The sequence below is a fragment of the Cherax quadricarinatus genome, chromosome 4 (genome assembly GCF_038502225.1).
Source record: "Cherax quadricarinatus isolate ZL_2023a chromosome 4, ASM3850222v1, whole genome shotgun sequence".
Classification (NCBI taxonomy): domain Eukaryota; kingdom Metazoa; phylum Arthropoda; class Malacostraca; order Decapoda; family Parastacidae; genus Cherax; species Cherax quadricarinatus.
In genome coordinates, this window is record NC_091295.1 from 53,960,072 (window position 1) to 53,970,672 (window position 10,601).

The following is a 10,601-nucleotide window of genomic DNA, read 5'->3' on the forward strand; positions in this document are numbered from 1 at the left end:
CGTCAGGAAACTCCTCTCTTCCGTCTCTAAGATGAAACAATAATATACTGTTGGATAATGGAATTCCATAGTAGCGTCACTGAAGCTAAAACATTGTGCAGTTTTAAAAATAGCTTAGACAAACACACGAGTGGGTGTGAGTTGGACTTGACTAGCTTGTGGTAATAAGTTTGATGCAATGCTCCTTCCTTTTTAAGTGAATGTGACTTGGTCCTGACTAGCTTAGGCCAGTAGATTACTTGGACCTGCTTAGCATGGGTCAGTATGAGGAAATGGTATGGTGATACCGACAAGATGTGGAAAAAGACACTTATGTACAGTTCAGGACATTTATTAAAGGAAACGTTTCGCCACGAGTGGCTTCTTCAGTCCTAATACAGAGAAAACTAAGAAAACACACATATATATAGTGGCGGGAGTCAGGTGAGGTGATGCGTGGGTAGAGGTGGTAGTAGTAGAAGTAGTAGTAGTAGTAGTAGTAGTAATGGAACTAAGGAGGTGAGGCAAGAGAGGGACCTGCTGGCATCAAGTAACACCAGTTCCCAGGATGGGTAATATCCTCTTGCTTAGTAATTTTGAAACACTGTAACTACCGGATTTTTGCTTTATAGTGTTACTGACAGAAATTAGTGCAGCTTCAATGCATTTTCTCCGTCTTAAGTCGTCTTCTTTAATAACTAGTTTAGCTTCATTGAATTTCATGAGGTGTCCAACATCGTCTCTATGTTGAACACATGCGTTTTTGCGGTCATCATTTCTGCAAGCATTTTTGTGTTCTGCTATCCTAATGTCCAGAGTTCTGGCTGTTTCCCCTACATATACTTTGTCACACCCCCCACATGGTATAGTGTAGATTCCTGCACTTGTGCCAGAATCATGCTTGGGTTTTTGTATCAGGTTCCTAATAGTAGTTGAAGAGCTGGTAGATATTTTAGCCAGTTTTCTGTCAAACATTTTTGAAACATTAGTGGCAACGTTGCTGACCGGTAAAACGATGTAACTTGGAGGCTTTTCTTCAATTTGATAGGTGTTGGTCTTGCTGAGGATACGTGTTGCACGTTTCCTGCAGTCACGTATGAAGTGTAGGGGAAAGTGTAGTGAACTAAACGAGTTGGTGATGTATGTACATTCTTCTTCGAGGAACTGCGGACTGGAAATTCTGTAGGCTCTCAGAAAGAAGCCAATAACTACCCCTCTTTTAGTTCTTGTGTCATGGTGAGAGAAGAAATGTAGAAGAGTGTTGATGGTGTTGAGGATGCCCTGTACGTCAAGATTTTTGGGTACAATGACCAAAATATCATCTACGTACCGCATCCAAGTAACTGAACGAGGGATGTTATTGAGGATCCTTCTTGATTCCAGGTCCTCCATATACAAATTGGCAAGAACTGCACTAAGGGGGGATCCCATGGCTAGTCCGAAGAGTTGTTTGTACTTCTTGTCCTCGAACCTAAAATAGTTATAACGAACACAAAGTTCGACAAGGCTCACAAAATCTTGGTGGGGTACAGGTAACTCTGTATCATCTTTAATCACCCTGCGAAGAAGATCAATGGCTTGATCAACTGGGACATTGGTGAATAAGGCAGTCACGTCAAAACTTGCAAGCTTCTTATCACTCATGTCGAGATCCCTGATACGGTTAAGGAGGTCACCCGAATGCTTTAGATGAGCCTGACTGATTGTACCCAGGAGCTTTGACAAATACTTCGCCAAAACTCCTGCTAGACTGTGAGGGGCGCTGCCGATTCCAGATGTAATGGGTCTCATAGGCACATTTGGTTTGTGGGTCTTTGGTAAACCATAAAGTCTAGCTGACTTGGGGTTGGTAGGGATGAGGCGCAAGAGCTTTTTACCTTCTTCTGATTTCCTGAGTATACTGCGGGTCTTACTGAGAAAAGAATCTGTTTCTTTCCTCCATGCATGTTCGGGGATGGAAACGTATGTGTTGGCGTCGTTCAATAAATCTTGCAACTTACTAACGTAGTCTGTACTGTTGAGGATGACCACTCCTCCTCCTTTGTATGCTACTGGCATACGGAAGCCTAAATGCGAGTTAGACACAGTGATCAAAAACCATTTCTTCGGTGACTCTGAGTTTAACAAAGGTTTCATACAAGGACTTATTGCAGCTGCAGTTTCTGAACCTAGTCGTCCAGTCATTCCTCGTCGCTACATCCAGGCACTCAAACACTTAGCTACCAATAATGATATTCTCATCACCACAGCGGACAAAGGAGGAGGAGTGGTCATCCTCAACAGTACAGACTACGTTAGTAAGTTGCAAGATTTATTGAACGACGCCAACACATACGTTTCCATCCCCGAACATGCATGGAGGAAAGAAACAGATTCTTTTCTCAGTAAGACCCGCAGTATACTCAGGAAATCAGAAGAAGGTAAAAAGCTCTTGCGCCTCATCCCTACCAACCCCAAGTCAGCTAGACTTTATGGTTTACCAAAGACCCACAAACCAAATGTGCCTATGAGACCCATTACATCTGGAATCGGCAGCGCCCCTCACAGTCTAGCAGGAGTTTTGGCGAAGTATTTGTCAAAGCTCCTGGGTACAATCAGTCAGGCTCATCTAAAGCATTCGGGTGACCTCCTTAACCGTATCAGGGATCTCGACATGAGTGATAAGAAGCTTGCAAGTTTTGACGTGACTGCCTTATTCACCAATGTCCCAGTTGATCAAGCCATTGATCTTCTTCGCAGGGTGATTAAAGATGATACAGAGTTACCTGTACCCCACCAAGATTTTGTGAGCCTTGTCGAACTTTGTGTTCGTTATAACTGTTTTAAGTTCGAGGACAAGAAGTACAAACAACTCTTCGGACTAGCCATGGGATCCCCCCTTAGTGCAGTTCTTGCCAATTTGTATATGGAGGACCTGGAATCAAGAAGGATCCTCAATAACATCCCTCGTTCAGTTACTTGGATGCGGTACGTAGATGATATTTTGGTCATTGTACCCAAAAATCTTGACGTACAGGGCATCCTCAACACCATCAACACTCTGGAACCTACTATTAAATTTACTCTAGAGGAGGAGAAGGACAACCAGTTACCTTTTCTCGACGTTCTCTTACGCACAGGGGAAAACAAACTTTCTTTTAAAGTCTACCGGAAGCCTACCTACAAGAATGATCTTCTACATTTCTTCTCTCACCATGACACAAGAACTAAAAGAGGGGTAGTTATTGGCTTCTTTCTGAGAGCCTACAGAATTTCCAGTCCGCAGTTCCTCGAAGAAGAATGTACATACATCACCAACTCGTTTAGTTCACTACACTTTCCCCTACACTTCATACGTGACTGCAGGAAACGTGCAACACGTATCCTCAGCAAGACCAACACCTATCAAATTGAAGAAAAGCCTCCAAGTTACATCGTTTTACCGGTCAGCAACGTTGCCACTAATGTTTCAAAAATGTTTGACAGAAAACTGGCTAAAATATCTACCAGCTCTTCAACTACTATTAGGAACCTGATACAAAAACCCAAGCATGATTCTGGCACAAGTGCAGGAATCTACACTATACCATGTGGGGGGTGTGACAAAGTATATGTAGGGGAAACAGCCAGAACTCTGGACATTAGGATAGCAGAACACAAAAATGCTTGCAGAAATGATGACCGCAAAAACGCATGTGTTCAACATAGAGACGATGTTGGACACCTCATGAAATTCAATGAAGCTAAACTAGTTATTAAAGAAGACGACTTAAGACGGAGAAAATGCATTGAAGCTGCACTAATTTCTGTCAGTAACACTATAAAGCAAAAATCCGGTAGTTACAGTGTTTCAAAATTACTAAGCAAGAGGATATTACCCATCCTGGGAACTGGTGTTACTTGATGCCAGCAGGTCCCTCTCTTGCCTCACCTCCTTAGTTCCATTACTACTACTACTACTACTACTACTTCTACTACTACCACCTCTACCCACGCATCACCTCACCTGACTCCCGCCACTATATATATGTGTGTTTTCTTAGTTTTCTCTGTATTAGGACTGAAGAAGCCACTCGTGGCGAAACGTTTCCTTTAATAAATGTCCTGAACTGTACATAAGTGTCTTTTTCCACATGGGCCAGTATGCCTGCTGCAGTGCTTCTTCTTTCTTATGTTCTTGTGCAGCAATGAACAATACAAGTCACAATAATTTGGCTGTTTTAATTTTCAAGGCTTGAATAATAAGGTATCAAAAGCACCTCAATGGAACTGAGTCATTTTGACTTTTTTGGGGGTTATCCTGGGTAATTTACATTATGTATGATAATTGTACTTACGTGTACCTGAGCCTAAATAAACTTACTAATCACAAGTCTCACGAAATCGTAATAACACGATTGCAAGCAAACCACGGAACTGGTGGGATTTAAGCCAATGCCCTGGAGTTTTACAACTCACTTGCCATGGGTCGAACCCCACCCGTTCCCTGGTTTGTTTACTAATCACAAAATTTTCACACCTTTGAAAGAGAAGGTAACGCTGGAGATAAATGGTATAAAACACCGCCAAGATGGAAACAAACAGAAAAGCAGATAACGTTTCTGTCCGTCCCGAGCCACTGGCAGGTTGCAGCTAGCTTGACAATGGTCCAAGCTATTTGTTGCAACGGTACTACAGTGGATTAGTGGATTCCTGACCTAGCCACGAGGGAGACAAAAGATGACAGGAATGTAGGTCAATGGTTAGAACATAAGAATATAAGAAAGGAAGAACACTGCAGCAGGCCTACTGGCCAATGCGAGGTAGGTCCAAGGCTGATTTACCTGACGAGGTTGTCCCAACCTAGTCAGGTAAATCAGACACATGTGCAACATCTGGGTGTCTTTACTGAGGAAAGATTTCTTCAATAAAGACATCCAGGTGTTGCACATGTGTCTAATTTACCAAAAGATTTCCGAGTCAGGTAATACTCACAGTATTTCGGTGTTCTCGTAGCAAGCAGCTGATGCAGCTCACCTCCAAGCAACTAGCTGTCCCTCGCGAGATGTGGCTAGTATAACAACGTAGCGAGTATCGCGATTAGTGGACGGAGGTTCGAGCCTCCGCCACTACTTTTCACTGAATGACCCACACCAATTTTTCTTATTTTTCTTTCTTTTTTATATTATTTGTAAAAAAAATTAAAGGTCCGAAAACACCGTGGGATACCTGACCTTCAAGTTACCAAAACAAGGTCTGGTCTCTCTTCTTTCAACTCTCCTTTGGAATAAATTTAATACTAATCTCTTCTGAGTTCGTATTGTAAACTCCAGCACTCTGAGTTGCCACTCTGAATTCAAAGCCTTTCCAGGGACTAACTTTTCCAGGGGCTAATTTTTCCTGGGCTCTAAAACAAATCAAAGCATCGTGCTTGTTAAAATAAACAATTCACTGTACTTTCACCGACTATTTTTAGTAGACATCTGTAATATTCCAGACTGTAACACCCTAGACTGTAACTTAATAATAATAATAATAATAATAATAATAATAATAATAATAATAATAATAATAATAATAATAATAATAATAATAATAATTATTATTATTATTATTATTATTATCATTATTATTATTATTATCATTATTATTATTATTAGTATTAGTATTATCACTGTCATTATTACAAAATTTAAGGGGTTTGGTTAGGCAAGATTTATCAGAAAAGAGGACAAGTACTTAAAGGGATGATACGACACATGGGGAAAGGAGAAGCAAGACACTTGCACTACTGGTTCACTAAGACAGTGTCACGTAACACACACAAACACAGTCCCAATGATCGCTGTTGTTTTCTCTGTGTACTCGCTGCCTGGTACTGGAAGGTCTTGGTAACTCGAGTCTTCTCCATCAGGCAGTTCGTATTTCTTCCAGTCACATTCCAAGAATGTCAGTCATATTGACTGGGAATATGACCAAGGAGGCCATGGAATATGACTGGAAGTATGGCCAGGCAGGTCTCAGAATGTGACTGGAAGTATGATCTAACATTCTTGGAATGTGACTGGAAATACGACCTGACATTCTTGGAATGTGACTGAAAGAAATATGACCTGAGAGCATTAGCATATGCCTATAACTACTTTCTAGTAGGCCTTGGAATCTGACGTCAACAGACTGACCTTGATTAATTGACTGGAAGGACAGCAAGTAAGCCAGTGTGTTCTGACTTTAAAATAAGATACGACAAATTTTATTCGAATATGTTACAAATCATTTTAAATATAGCAAAAATCTGTATAATGGACACAGGACACAGATGCTGAAGGTGTAGATAATGTATCATTGTAGATGGCACAACACAAGAAAGTGTCTACATCTTAGCACAACAATGTGTCCTCATTTAACACAAGACAATGTGTCCTCATCTGAGACAAGACAATGTGTCCTCATCTTACACAAGACGATGTGTCTTCATCTGACACAAGACAATGTGTCCTCATCTGACACAAGACAATGTGTCCTCATTTAACACAAGACAATGTGTCCTCATCTGAGACAAGACAATGTGTCCTCATCTTACACAAGACAATGTGTCTTCATCTGACACAAGACAATGTGTCCTCATCTGACACAAGACAATGTGTCCTCATCTGACACAAGACAATGTGTCCTCATCTGACACAAGACAATGTGTCCTCATCTTACACAAGACAATGTGTCTTCATCTGACACAAGACAATGTGTCCTCATCTGACACAAGACAATGTGTCCTCATCTGACACAAGACAATGTGTCCTCATCTGACACAAGACGATGTGTCTTCATCTGACACAAGACAATGTGTCTTCATCTGACACAAGACAATGTGTCTTCATCTGACACAAGACGATGTGTCGACATCTGACACAAGACAATGTGTCTTCATCTGACACAAGACAATGTGTCTTCATCTGACACAAGACAATGTGTCTTCATCTGACACAACAATGTGTCTTCATCTGACACAAGACAATGTGTCTTCATCTGACACAAGACAATGTGTCTTCATCTGACACAAGACAATGTGTCTTCATCTGACACAAGACAATGTGTCTTCATCTGACACAAGACAATGTGTCTTCATCTGACACAAGACAATGTGTCTTCATCTGACACAAGACAATGTGTCCTCATCTGACACAAGACGATGTGTCTTCATCTGACACAAGACAATGTGTCTTCATCTGACACAAGACAATGTGTCTTCATCTGACACAAGACGATGTGTCTTCATCTGACACAAGACGATGTGTCTTCATCTGACACAAGACAATGTGTCTTCATCTGACACAAGACAATGTGTCTTCATCTGACACAAGACAATGTGTCTTCATCTGACACAAGACAATGTGTCTTCATCATCTGTGTGTCTTCACACACAAGACAATGTGTCTTCATCTGACACAAGACGATGTGTCTTCATCTGACACAAGACAATGTGTCTTCATCTGACACAAGACAATGTGTCTTCATCTGACACAAGACAATGTGTCTTCATCTGACACAAGACAATGTGTCCTCATCTGTCACAAGACAATGTGTCCTCATCTGACACAAGACAATGTGTCCTCTTCTTAACACAAGACAATGTGTCCTCATCTGTCACAAGACAATGTGTCCTCATCTGAGACAAGACAATGTGTCCTCTTCTTAACACAAGACAATGTGTCCTCATCTGTCACAAGACAATGTGTCCTCATCTGACACAAGACAATGTGTCTTCATCTGACACAAGACAATGTGTCCTCATCTGTCACAAGACAATGTGTCCTCATCTGTCACAAGACAATGTGTCCTCTTCTTAACACAAGACAATGTGTCATCATCTTACACAAGACAATGTGTCCTCATCTGAGACAAGACAATGTGTCATCTGTCACAAGACAATGTGTCCTCATCTGAGATAAGACAATGTGTCATCTGTCACAAGACAATGTGTCCTCATCTGAGACAAGACAATGTGTCCTCATCTGAGACAAGACAATGTGTCATCATCTTACAAAAGACGATGTGTCCTCATCTGACACAAGACGATGTGTCCACATCTGACACAAGACAATGTGTCCTCATCTGTCACAAGACATTGTGTCCTCTTCTTAACAAAAGACAATGTGTCCTCATCTAACACAAAACAATGTGTCATCATCTTACACAAGACAATGTGTCTTCATCTGACACAAGACAATGTGTCTTCATCTGACACAAGACAATGTGTCTTCATCTGACACAAGACAATGTGTCTTCATCTGACACAAGACAATGTGTCTTCATCTGACACAAGACAATGTGTCTTCATCTGACACAAGACAATATGTCTTCATCTGACACAAGACGATGTGTCTTCATCTGACACAAGACAATGTGTCTTCATCTGACACAAGACAATGTGTCTTCATCTGACACAAGACAATGTGTCTTCATCTGACACAAGACAATGTGTCCTCATCTGTCACAAGACAATGTGTCCTCATCTGACACAAGACAATGTGTCCTCTTCTTAACACAAGACAATGTGTCCTCATCTGTCACAAGACAATGTGTCCTCATCTGAGACAAGACAATGTGTCCTCTTCTTAACACAAGACAATGTGTCCTCATCTGTCACAAGACAATGTGTCCTCATCTGACACAAGACAATGTGTCTTCATCTGACACAAGACAATGTGTCCTCATCTGTCACAAGACAATGTGTCCTCATCTGACACAAGACAATGTGTCCTCTTCTTAACACAAGACAATGTGTCATCATCTTACACAAGACAATGTGTCCTCATCTGAGACAAGACAATGTGTCATCTGTCACAAGACAATGTGTCCTCATCTGAGATAAGACAATGTGTCATCTGTCACAAGACAATGTGTCCTCATCTGAGACAAGACAATGTGTCCTCATCTGAGACAAGACAATGTGTCATCATCTTACAAAAGACGATGTGTCCTCATCTGACACAAGACGATGTGTCCACATCTGACACAAGACAATGTGTCCTCATCTGTCACAAGACATTGTGTCCTCTTCTTAACAAAAGACAATGTGTCCTCATCTAACACAAAACAATGTGTCCTCATCTAACACAAAACAATGTGTCATCATCTTACACAAGACAATGTGTCCTCATCAGCACACAATATGAATGTATCTCGATGTCAGCAGATACATATGTATCACCACGACCAAAGGCTTATTCATCTATGTCTTCTTGCAAACACACGACAACACTGTTTTTTACGAAAGCACACGACAACACTGCTTTTACGAAAGCACACGAAAGACGAATACATTCACACGCAATCAGAGCGGCTGTGGTCCGTCCCACGCAAGCAAACTGAGTGAGGGGGGGGGCGTGTGACCCACATGGTGGCGGTGTGAGTGAGAGAGGACTCACTGAACGTGCACTCTGGGCGTCCTCTAGTGAGAGACTGAACGTATAGTGTTGGTGGTGGTGGTGGTGGTGGTTGGGGGTGGTGATTTGGGTGGTGGTTGGGTGGTGGTGGTGGTGGTCGTGTGGAATGTTCCCACCCGCTACTCCAATACAACAAGAGCCTCTACCAGCCCCCCAGCCTACCAACCTCTATCTGGATGGCTACCCAACCAACATTCAAACTACCACCACCACCACCACCACCACCACCACCACCACCGATAGTTGCTTTCTCGGTGCTATCTACGCTGCACGCACGCTCGGCACGCTACGCAAACGCCCACGCACGCACGTCACAACACACACACACACACATACAGCTGTCAAGAAGCGGAACAATCCGGAGAGGCAGGAGCCGTACGTGGCTTTAAGAAGAGATACGATTGAAACTCATGAGAGAGTGGACCTAGTAGCGACCAGTGAAGAGACGGGGCCAGGAGCTTTGAATCGACCCCTGCAACCACAAATAGGTGAGTACACACATACATACACACACACACACACACACAGGCACAGCTCCTGAGGCACACATCAACCAAATAACTGCTGCAGCATATGGGCGCCTAGCAAACCTCAGAACAGCATTCCGACATCTTAATAAGGAATCGTTCAGGACCCTGTACACCGTGTACGTTAGGCCCATATTGGAGTATGCGGCACCAGTTTGGAACTTACACCTAGTTTGGAACCCACACGTAAAGAAACTAGAGAAAGTGCAAAGGTTTGCAACAAGACTAGTCCCAGAGCTAAGAGGTATGTCCTACGAGGAGAGGTTAAGGGAAATCGACCTGACGACACTGGAAGACAGGAGAGTTAGGGGGGAGATGATAGCGACATACAAAATACTGAGAGGAATTGACAAGGTGGACAAAGACAGGATGTTCCAGAGATGGGACACATCAACAAGGGGACACAGTTAGAAGTTAAAGACACAGATGAATCACAGGGATGTTAGGAAGTATTTCTTCAGTCACAGAGTAGTCAGGAAGTGGAATAGTTTGGGAAGCGATGTAGTGGAGGCAGGATCCATACATAGCTTTAAGCAGAGGTATAATAAAGCTCACGGTTCAGGGAGAGTGACCTAGTAGTGACCAGTGAAGAGGCGGGGCCAGGAGTTAGGACTCGACCCCTGCAACCTCAACTAGGTGAATACATACACACACACACACACACACACACACACACACACACACACAGGAG

General features: G+C 42.5%; 1 protein-coding gene across 4 annotated transcripts in view; it reads right to left on the bottom strand.

The window, feature by feature from the left end:
- Window positions 1-9,406, bottom strand: part of LOC128684504 (ATP-binding cassette sub-family C member 12) — a 359,115-nt gene extending 349,709 nt beyond the window's left edge. The window contains exons 1-2 of one of the 4 annotated variants that reach the window (XM_070096813.1): window positions 9,335-9,406; window positions 4,933-5,344 (exon numbers count right to left, since the gene is read on the bottom strand). The gene's annotated coding sequence lies outside the window, so the exon portion shown is untranslated. Of the gene's footprint in view, window positions 1-4,932; window positions 5,439-9,334 lie in introns of those variants that run through there. The other 3 variants (XM_070096837.1, XM_070096820.1, XM_070096828.1) reach the window with 3 other exon arrangements.
- Window positions 9,407-10,601: the final 1,195 nt, after the last annotated feature.